The 12,389-nt window shown below is 33.0% G+C and overlaps 1 pseudogene; it reads right to left on the bottom strand.

Annotated features, from left to right (window-relative positions):
* Positions 1–1,058: 1,058 nt before the first annotated feature.
* Positions 1,059–12,389, bottom strand: part of LOC141499305 (cullin-2-like) — a 121,291-nt pseudogene continuing 109,960 nt past the window's right edge.

Here is a 12,389-nt window from a genome sequence, read left to right as displayed (position 1 = left end):
ATTTTTTCCTTTCTTTTAAATGGGATTAAAGGCAGTTGAAGAAAAATTGATTTTAGTTAATTAAAAGAAATAGTCTTCATGCTACAGACATGGAATAATGCATACACTTTCAGATAAAGACAGCTAAACATAATAATGTTTCATTTTGTTACAAGAGAACTCATGAAGTAGAGATAATCTATAATTTTGTAATATAGCACATCAATAATTTTGTAATAATTCACATTAGTAAATGTTTTAAAAAGCAAATAAATTAAGAAAAGATGAATTGTGAAAAAAGTGAAAGGCAAAATCAACAAGGTAGAATCATGACCAAACTTTATTACTAGAGAAGAGAAAATTGAAAGTACTGAAACAAGCATCAGTGATTTCTCGTTTCTTTATACATATCCTTCCATCCCATTCTAGTCTTTTTAAATGGATATTGTTGTATATTTATATATGTATATTTATATATATGTATATATATATATATACAATATATACATATATGTGTGTGTTTACACATATACACCCCCCCAATTGCATATAAATATAAATGCATATTTGTGGGTGTATATATATATATATATATATATCAGAAATAAATTATTATTTTGTGGCAAACATGTATAATCAAATAAATCAAACTCATTCACCAGATGAGTCCATATATATATATATATATATATATATATATATATATATATGCACACACATATATGTGTGTGTTTGTGTGTCTGTGGATGCCATTCTGTTTCCTAAGCCTATTACCTTTCTAACAGATAGTAGGTGGAATGCTTTCTTTTGGATCTTCAAAAATAATTAATGGTCATTATACTTATCAGAGCATAAGACCACTTGACCTAAAAAAAAAACCCTATGTATGTATGTTACTTTTTCTATTTAAAAAAATGTTGGTAACATCAATGAGGGAGGATTAAAAAGAGTGGAACGCAGAAATCTTTTTAGATGTCTCAGAAAGGGGGTGGTGCAACCTAGATGGTGGAGAGAAACCTAGTACTTCCTTTAACTCTCCAGTTTCCCTCAGAAGAAATTTTAATTAAGTATGTAAACACTCACAAAAGAACAAAGTGGAACCTTTTCCGGTAAGTTCTATCTTGAAGGGTGGAGCAGTAGCATGACGTGGAGCTGAAAGCCGCATGGGTGAGGTGCCAAGTTGGCCAACCAGAGGCTCTCAGAGATTGCAGCAGAGGCCATAGTTTCTGGCTCAGCAGGCTAGTGGCACAATAGGCAAGTTGAGAGTGCTCCAACACTGATACCTCAGATTCCTTGTTTGGCTGGCTCCGCCAGGCTGTATGATCCAAGCAAGTCACCAGTTTTCTCAGTGTGAAAGACCCTAGCACTATTAGCAATAATGTTCACAATGGAAAGGGTTTGTTTCTTGCCTGCCCCAGCCCAGTGGGCACATCTCTAGAGGTCTTAATGTGGAAAGTTTCCCAGGGCTCTCCCAACCAAGAAGCTTGAAACCGCATCACTGTGGTCCAGGAACAGAGCTCAAAATGAATAAGAAAAGTCAGAGAAAAGCCAGGAACCATGAGAAAAATAAAAACACAAGACCATCTCAGTGAAGGAGAGCAGGAAAGAACTACATGTGAAACCCCAAAGGAGAATGTGGATTGATCTCCAATCAAAAAAGTCTTCTTGGAAGAGCTCAAAAATGATTTTTAAAATCAAGTAAACGCTTCTCCTCTGCCTTTGGAAGATAGTACATTCTGGGGGAGCAAAATACCATGCCTCTATTACCCTATTTTTTACTATCTACTGTGGCTTGCCTTCCTTTGGAGGACAGACTACTCTGAAGGAATCTCATCCTTCAAGCTCTCAAATATCCCTTATCCCCTGCTTGCTTGTAGTTCAGTGGGAATCCAGATCATTCTAGTGGAGCATGATTCCCCATACTCTTCAACCCTCATCTTATTTCTATTGAAATTCACTATCTTTCCCTGTCTCCAAAGAATCTGTGAGTTTTTGTGAACTTTTGGTAGTAAATTATAGTAAACTTTGTAGTAAATTAGTGCAGCCTTTGAATTAAAATGAATGTTCTTCTTTAAAAATTACAAATACAAAAATTGGGAAAAGAAATGGATGAAAACTTCAACATCTTGTAAAAAGGAGTACAACTTTGACCAAAGAAAATAAACCCTTTAAAATATAATTGGGCAAATGGAAAAAGAAAACATAATCCCTTCAAAAATACAGCAGGGCAAGTAGAATAATGTAATAACTTATTTAAAAATACAATTGATCAAACAGAAAAAGAGATGCAGAAGTTAACTCAAGAAAATAGTTCTTTGAAAACTAGAATTAGACAAGTTAAAGCTAATGAAAGAAGAAAATGTAAAATACCTCACTGAAAAATAACTGATCTGGAAAATAGATTCTAAAGAGATAATTTAAAAATTATTGGACTACCTGAAAGCCATGATCAAAAAAAGAGCCTGGACAATGTCTTTTAAGAAATCACCAAGGAAAGCTTCCCTGAATATTCTAGGACCAGAGAGTAAATTTGAAAGAATTAACCATTATTCTGAAAGGGATCCTAAAATGAAAAATGCCAAAGACTATTGTAGACAAATTCCAGAATTATCAGATCAAAAAGGAAAATACTGCAGGCAGTCAGAAGCGAGCAATTAAAATACCAAGTAAACACAGTCAGTATTATATAGCCCTGGCAGCATGAACATTAAAGGATCAAAGAGCCTCTAATATGATACTTCGGAGAATAAAGGAACTTGGATTACAAACCAAGAATCAATTGCCCAGCAAAACTGAATATATTGTTTTCAGAGAAAATGATTGGCATTTAACAAAATAGGTGATTTTCATATTTTGCTTATGAAAAAAAAAAACCCAAAACTGAACAGAAAAATTTGTTCTTCAAACCTGAGACTCAAGAGATTCATAAAAAAAGGTAAACAGGGGAAAAATAAAAGGAAGTTATTCATTAAAATTTAACTGGTCATGTCCCTACATGGGAGGATGATACTCATAACTATTAGGGGGATTATACATAGGCAGAAGGTATGGGCATAATTTAATTTTTATGAGTTGATGTAAAAAAACAAGTGATTAAAAAATGGAATTGTACTGGGGCAGGAGGAAGAGGGAGGCTGAATGGGGTAAATTATATATCACATGAAGAGGTGCAAAGGACCTATTAACATACAGGGAAAGAAGGGAAGAGGTGAGAATTGATTGAATCTTACTTTCTTTGGATTTTCTTAAAAAGGGAATAATATTTAAATTTAGAAATTTATTTTACCCTATAGGAATTGAAGAGGGGAAAAAAGGAGGGAGGAGTATAGGAGGTGCTGATAGAAGGGGGGGAACGAGGGAAAAAGAAAATGGGAAAGAAAAGAGAAAGGGGCTAATAGAAAGGAGGGCAGATTGAGGTAAGCAGTGTTCAGAAGCAAAACACTTATGAGGAGGGATAGGGTGTAAGGAGACAGAAAGGTACAAATGAATGGAGGGGAGATATGATGGAGGGTAATAAAAAGTTAGTAATTAGCACTGTGAATTGAATGGAATGAACCCTCCCATAAAATGGAACAGAGTCAAGTGGATTAAAAATCAGAATTCTACAATATGCTATTTACAAGAAATACATTTGAAACAGAGTGGTACACATAGAGTAAAGGTAAAAAACTGGAGCAGAACATATGCTTGAATTGAAGTGAAAAAATCAGCGACAGTATTCCTTATCTCAAACAAAGCAAAGGCAAAAATGGATCTCATTAAAATGAATAAGGAAGGTACAAATGAAGTAATATCAATACTAATCATGGATGTGCCAAATGGCAGAGTATGCAGATTCTTAGAGGAGAACTTAAATCAAGACATAGATAGTAAAACTATACTAGTAGGAGACCACAACCTCCCTCTTTCAGAATTAGGTAAATAGAACTAAAAATAAACAAGAAGGAAGTCATGGAGGTAAATAGAATTTTAGAAAATTTAGACATGATAGACTTTTGGGATAAACTGAATGGGAATAGAAATGAATATACCTTTTCCTCAGTGAAACATGGCACCTACACAAAAAATTGATCATGCATTTTGACATAAAAACCTCACAATCGTATGAAGAAAGACAGAAATATTAAATGCATCATTTTCAGATCATGGTACAATAAAAATCATGTGAAATAAAGGACTATGAAAAGATTGAATAAATATTAATTGGAAACTTAGTAACTTAATGTTAATGAATGAGTGGATCAAGCAACAAATTCTAGAAATAATGAATAACTTCAGGGCGGTTAGGTGGCACAGTGGATAGAGCACTGGCCCTGGAGTCAGGAGGACATGAGTTCAGATCTGACCTCAGACATATAATAATTGTGTGATCTTGGGAAAATCACTTAATCCCATTGCCTTGCAAAAGCCAAAAAAAAATAATTATTAATTTCAACCAAGGCAATGACAATAATGAAGCAACATAGCAAAACTTCTTAGGAATAAATCAGTTATTAGAGGAATTTTTATATCCTTAAATGCTTACATGAATAAAATAGAGAGAGATCAAATAATTGGGTATGCAAGTAAAAAGACCAAAAAAAGACCAAATTAAAAATCCCCAATTAAATAACAAATTAGAAATTCTGTAAATAAAGGAGAGATTATTAAAATTGAAAGTAAGAAATAAAATGAAATTGAGTTGATTTTATGAAAACAAATAATAAAATAGATAAACCTTTGGTAATTTGATTTAAAAAAGGAAAAAACCAAATTTTCAGTTTCAAAAATAAAAGGGTTCAATTCACACTGCCACTAATGAGGAAGAAATTAGAGTAATAATTGATGTTTCTTTTGCCAAATTGCCAATCTAAGTGAAATAGATATTTACAAAATATAAGTTGCCCAGATTAACAGAAGAGGAAATTAAATAGTGAACCCTATTTCAGAAAAAAAAATACTTGAGCAAGTCATCAATGAACTCCTTTTTCTTAACATACAATATGCTATTGAATGAATTATTTATTTATTTTTTACTTTTTTTTAATTTTTAGATTGGTTTTTTTTGACAAGGCAATGGGGTTAAGTTACTTGCCCAGGGCCACACAGCTAGTAGGCAATTATTAAGTGTCTGAGGCTGGATTTGAATTTGGGTACCCCTGACTCCAAGGCTGGTGCTCTATCCACTGTGCCACCTAGCTGCCCCTGAACAAATTATTGAAAAGCAATTTGCAGATTTGTGATTTTAGGTATGAGAAATTAGAATTAAAGGAAAGAGGTCCATAAGAGATAATTTTTATAAAGTGTTCATCAGATTCTGAAGGGTTGTGTTTTTTTGTTTGTTTTGTTTTGTTTTGTTTTTCTTCCTCTGGATGGTGATAGCATGTCCATAGCTGGTCTAATATGGTTGTACTAGCTATCTGAACTGCTGAAAGGAGCTGTTCCCAAAAGACTGGAGCTTTCCTGTGGCAATCCTGGTATGCTGCTACCCTCTCCAACCCCATGGAATGGAACTTTACCACAATCTTCCAGGATACCTTGGGCTGGAGAACTGCCTCATTGGGTCTTTCTGTGGGTCCTGTCTCTCAAAAATTTAATTAGAGTCATAATATTAAGGTTTTGAAATATTTTGGAAGAAAACTCCTGGGAAATTCTGTCCTCATACCACCATCTTAGCTCTGTCCCCATTACTTTATTTTTTAGCCAACACCAGGAAGTTTTGATGACTTTTTTTTTTTAGTTTTTGCAAGGCAATGGGGTTAAGTGGCTTGCCCAAGGACACACAGCTAGGTAATTATTAAGTATCTGAGACCAGATTTGAACCCAGGTACTCCTGACTCCAGGGCTGGTGCTTTATCCACTGCGCCACCTAGCCATCCCCCACATGATTTCTTTACAGTATAGTTTTAGATCTAGTAGAACTGGGCCACCTTCCTTTGCATTTTTTTTCCAACAGTTCACTTGCTTTTCTTTACCTTTGTGTTGCTCCATATGAATTTTATTACTTTTTTTCTAGTTCAGTAAAATAGTTATTTGGTAGTTTGATTGATTAAGTAATTTAATTTGATTAGAACTGTCATTTTTATTACATTATCTCAAACTAACCATGATCAATTGACACTTTTCCACTTATCTAAATCTGAATTTATTTGGGTGAGAAGTGCTTTATAATTGTGCTTACACAGTTTCTGGGTTTGTCTTGGGAGTATCTAAAGTTACTTTAAATGGAATTTCTCTTTCTATCTCTTGCACTGGGCTTTTGCTGTTCATATACAAAAATGCAGATTATTAATTCAGGTCATCAATGAATCTTTAGGAAAACCTCTACAGAGTCATATGGATTTATAAATGGATTCCGTCAAACACTTGAAGAACAATTAATTACAGTTCTACATCAACTATTTGAAAAAATAAATGAAAAAGGAATTCTGCCAGATTCCATTCTTTGACACCAATATGGTACTGATACCTAAACCTGAAAGTCAAAATAGACAAAGGAAATTATAGACTAATTTCCCTAGTGAATAATGATGCAAAAACTTTAAATAAAATATTGATAAAGAGATTACAGAAAGTTATCCCTAGAATAATTCACTGGGAACAGGTAGGATTTATACCAGGAATGCAGGGTTGGTTAAATATTAGGAAAACTATCAGCATAATTGTCCATATCAACAACCAAACTAAATATAAATTATATGATTATCACATTAGGTACTGAAAAAACTTCCAAAAATATACAGTACCCACTCAAATTAAAAACTCTAGAGAGCATAGGAACAAAAGGAGTTTTTCTTCAAATAAGAAGCAATATCTATCTAAAAACTTTCAGTAAACATTATATTGAATGGGCATAAATTAGACTCATTCCCAATAAGACCATGGGTGAAATAAGGATGTCCTTTATCATCACTATTATTCAATATTGCATTAGAAATGTTAGATTTAGAAATAAGAAAAGAAAACAAAATTGAAGAAATTAGAAAAGGCAACAAAGAAACAATTTTTTTTTCTATGGAGATTCTATGATAACCTATTTAGATAATTGTAGAAAATCAACTGAAGAACTACTTGAAATAGCAATTTCAGCATTTTTGTTATTCAATTGTTCCTTTTTATTCAATATTTGTGACCCTTAGAACCATAGTGCAAGTACTGTCCATAGGGTTTCTTGGAAAAGAAATTGTAGTGGTTTGCCATTTCCTTTTTGGATGAATTAAGACAGACAGAGTTTATGACCAACATCACAATATCTGAGACTCTATTTGAACTCAGATCTTCCTGTTCCCTAAACAGAGCTCTGTCCACTGAGTCATCTCACTGTCTCATTGCTTCTTTAAGGTCAAGTTTGCTCTTTAGAACAGTGACATAAAACTTCAAATAGCAATAGGTGGCATTAAACCATAGATAAGTTCATGATTCAGTTTTTAAATGTGATTAGACTACTGAAAAGTCATGATTAAAAAATATAGCCTGAATAACATCTTTTAAGTAATTATCAAAATACACTGCTCTAATCAATATTAAAACAATCTGATCATCATCTGAAAGATATTCCAATATGAAAACTCCCAGGAACACCATAACCTAATTCAGTGCTCACAGATCAAGGAGAAAGTATTGCAAGCTGTCAAAAACAATTCAAATATCATGGAGCTACAATCAGGATTACACAGGATGGGGCAGTTTCCACATTAAAGAACCCAAAGTTTTGGAATATGATATACTGAAAGCCAATGAGTTAGAATTATGACAAGAATCACTGACCAAGAAAAACTAAATACAATCTTTCTGTTAAAAAAATGTATTGGGGTGTCTAGGTGGTGTAGTGGATAGAGCACCAGCCCTGGAGTCAGGAGTAGCTGAGTTCAAACAGGTCTCAGACAATTAATAATTACCTTGCTGTTTGGCCTTGGGCAAGCCACTTAACCTGATTTGTCTTGGAAAAAACCTTTAAAAAGGTATATTTAACATAATTGAGGACTTTCAAGCATTTTTAACTGAAAGATCAGAGTTGAATAAAATTTTGATCTCCAAATTCAAGACTTGAGGGAAGTATAAAAAAGTAAAACAAAAAACAAATTTTAAAAAAGCCCAAGAAAATTAAAACAGAACATTCAAAACTGTTAAAAAAAATGTTCCATATGGTGTAGTTGTAACTTTATTACCACAAAAGCAATGAGAAGGAGGATATATAGAAAGAGGGTGGAATATAAAGTGATTTTGATGGAATAATGGCCCCCCAAAAATAAAGAAGTGAAAAAGAAAATTGTGCTCAAGAAGGAGAAAGGAGTTTGAATGGGATAAAATATCCCAGATTAAAGAGAAATGGAAGAAATATTATAATGGAGAAGAAAATGGGGGGGGGCATGGCAGGCAAAGCTTAAACCTTATTCTCATTAAATTGGTTCAAAGCACAAATAACATACTCACATAGTTGGTTATAGAAATGTATCTTACCCTATAATAAAGAGAAAAGTGATGTGGATAATAGAAGGGAAGCAGGGACCGAAAAAAAGGAGGGTTTATTGGGGAAGGAATTACCCAGAAATAAAAACTTATGAGGAGGGAAATGGTGAAGTGAAATAGAAGGTAGATAAAAAAATCAAAAATAATATGAAAGGACATGCATAGTTGGTTATCATAGCTATAAAGGTGAATGAAGTGAACTTACTAATAAAACAGAAGCAGATATCTTACTTAAATAACCCAATCTTGGAAAAATAAATTGACAACCCTTCAATAATCTTAAGAAAAAAATCCAAGGGGACCAAATAGATTCATAAGCAAATTCCATCAGACATTTGAAAAAAAATCCCAATACATCATGAACTATTTGTGGAAATAGGCAAAGGAGTTCTAACAAATTGCTTTTTTAGACCCAAATACTGTGACTTTTACACAAACCAGGAAAAACCAAAACAAAGAAAGAAAATCATAGACCAATTTCCCTAATGGATATTGATGCAAATTTTTTTGACCAAAGACACAACTTTAATGGGCTATAAAGCAAATTTTCAAGGTAAAAAATAATGGTAAAATAATGGAAATGGTAGCCTTGTGACCAATGGGAAGGGCTCTCTCAAGTTCAAATCCTGTCTCTGACACTGATTTTGAGGGATTACACTGGCATACAACTTTATGTACTAATTTACAAAATGGAGATAATCCTGCTGTGTATCATCAGCCTGACACTTTTGAGTTTGATGATATTTGTCCTTTGCTCTTGAAGAAGATTATAACATCAGAGAAGTGATGCTATGACATGCAAGTGAATTGCATTTGAGTGGGGGAGGGCTGTGTAAATTCAACAGGCTCACTTTCTTCTGTGGAGTCAAATGAAAATATTTTAAATGAAATACTGGCAAAGAGTTTACAACAATATATCACAAAAATCATACACTATGAGCAGGTGGGGTTTATACCAAGAATGCATGGCTGCTTATTTATTATTATTAGCATAATTGAACAATTCTATAACAAAATCAAGAGAAATCATATGATTTTCTCAAAAGACATTAATTACTTGAGGAAATATAGTACTCCTTACTATTTAAAACACTAGACAGAATAGAAATAAATGGAGTTTTTCTTAAAATGGTAAGTAATACTTACCTAAAACAATCAACAAAAAACATCTGGAATGAGAATAAACTGGAAGTCTTCCCAGTAAAATCAGAGGTGGAGCAGGAATGCACCATTTCACCTATACTATTTAATATTGTTCTAGAAATGTTAAATTTACAAATGAAAAAGAAAAAGAAATTAAATGTATTAGAATGGGTAATGAAAAAACAAAATTATCACTCTTTGCATATAATATAATATTTGGAAAATGATCATGGGTAGGTCAAGTCAATATAATAAAATGAAAATTTGCCTAATTTATTCATTTAGTGAAATTTCAATTAAACAGCAAATTATTTTGTAGAGCTAGAAAATAGTACATATGGAAGAATAAAAGCTCAAAGATATCAAGGGAATCAATAAAAAATATTTTAATGAAGGGGGATTTGCCTTACCAGATCTCAAACTATTATAAAGTGGTAATTAGCAAAACTATATGGTACTCACTAAGAAATAGAGTAGTGGATCAAAAGAATAAGTTAGGTACAAATTATGTTATAAATGACCTTAATAATAATGATATGATAAACCCTAATATCCAAACCTTTGGAGGAAAAGAAAGTTCATTATTTGTCTAAAGCTGCTGGGAACACTGGCAAACCATATGGTCAAAACCAGATATATCGCACACAATATACAAAGATACAGTCAAATGAGCATATGATTTATACATAAAAATGATAGCATAAGTTTAACTTTCAGGTTTATGGATAAGTAATAATTTAGGACCACAGAAGATATAGAGAGCATTACATGATATAAAATAGATCCTTTTGAATATATAAAATTTAAAAAGTTTTGCACAAACAAAAGCAATGCAACCAAAATTATAAGAAAAGGAGAAAATGGGGAGGGGGGAATTTTGCAACAAGTATCTCTGATAAAAGTCCCATTTCTCAAATATTCAGAGAACCAAATCTAATTTAGATAAATACAAGGTGTCCCTAATTGATAAATGATCAAAGGATATGAACAGGAGTTGTAAAACAAAGAAATCAAAGTTATCCATACTTGTATGAAAAAAAATGCTCTAAATCATATTGAATAGACAAATGCAAATTAAAGCAATCTGTAGGTACCACCTCATACATATCATGTCAGGTAATATATGACAAAACAGGAAAATGTTGGATGTTGGAGGGGATGTAGGAAAAATGGGACACATACATTGTTGGAAGGAGCTGTGAGCTAATCAAAGCATTTTGGAGAGCAAACTTGGGACTATATTCAAAGGAGTATAAATATTGCACATGCCCTTTGATCCGGGGCTAAATCTCAAAGACATTCAATTAAGGAAGAAGACCTACTTGTACAAAATATCAATAACATCACTTTTTTGTGATGATTAGTAATATCAAAAATCCAAGGTATGTCCATCAGATGGGAAATGACTGAATAAATGTGGTATGTGGCTTTGATGGTATATTATTGTGCTATAAGAAATGACAAGCAGAATGAGTTCAGAAAAACCTGGAAAGACATGAATTGATGCATAGTGAAGTGAACAAAGCCAGTACATTGTACACATTAACAACACTATTGTTTGATAATGAACTGTGAATGGTTCAGTTATTCTCAGAAAAAAAAATCATTCAAGACAATCTCAAAGAACCAATTATGTAGTATCCTATCCAGTTGCAGAGAAAGAACTGATATTGATTGATCATTGAAAATAACATTGCAACATGTTATTTCGTTACTTTATTTTTTCTTTCATTCAAGTCTTCTTGAACAAAATGAACAATATGGAAATATTTTGCATAATAGCACATGTATAGCCTATATCTGATTGCTTAATATCTCAGAGAAGGGAGGTAGGAATGAAATGAGGGAGGGATAGATTTTTGAATTCAAAATTTTAAATAAAATTGAGAAAAAAAGCATGACTGGTTTTAAAGAAGACAGTTTTATTTAGTGAGTACTCCCTACTTCCATTTCAAACCTTGTCCTCCTCCCATTAAGACCAAGAGTTGATCTAATACATTCAAGAATGAATTAGTGTTTTACAACTCCTGCCTAACCTAAAATGTATAAATAGTATGACATTCTGGAGGCTCTTTCAGATCATAGCCAAGATGCAGACTTTTCCCCCCAGGACATTATGCTACCTCAATTTTCCTGCAAATTCTGTTCTTGAGGGAGAAAAATTTTTGGAGTGGTTCATTAGAAAATCAGTAGAACTCATGATAAAAATTATGACTGGATTGATAGATTTTGGAGTTACTTTATCAGACCAAATTCTTGAATCATTATAAAGAAATGAGTTCCTTCAATCGCACATACTGAGAAGAGGGACAAGTAAAAAGACCTGAAATTCACTTTTACCTAGAGCGTGGATGATGAGTACTGCTTCAGGAAGGGATATTGAGGAGCAGTGAGGCAGGCAAAAGGGTAAGTGGGAGAAGAAAACATCAAAGACAATTAAGAAGAGAGTTTTCTGGAAGAAGGGAATGTTCACAAAATAAAAGTTATAAACAGATCAAGTAGTATGAAGATTAAAGAAAATACAGAGGATCCTAGAATCTCAAAATTATATTATTTGTAACCTTTGAGAAAGCAGTTTTAGTAGAATGATATGGTCAAAAGTCAGATTGCAAGGTACTGTGATTACAAGATGTGGAAAGTAGTAATAGATGATTCTTTCTAGAAAGTCATAGTGAATAGTCTTTATTTTCTCTGGGAGATAAGGGTACATACACAAAGAGAGACAGAGACAAAGACAAAGACAGAGAGGGAGGAAGAGGAAGAGAGAGAATACCAGAAGAGATAGGGGAGGGGAGGGAGGAGAGGGAGATAGGGTTACT

The sequence above is a fragment of the Macrotis lagotis genome, chromosome X (genome assembly GCF_037893015.1).
Source record: "Macrotis lagotis isolate mMagLag1 chromosome X, bilby.v1.9.chrom.fasta, whole genome shotgun sequence".
In the NCBI taxonomy this organism is placed as follows: Eukaryota; Metazoa; Chordata; class Mammalia; order Peramelemorphia; family Peramelidae; genus Macrotis; species Macrotis lagotis.
This window is presented reverse-complemented; position numbering and strand designations above follow the sequence as displayed.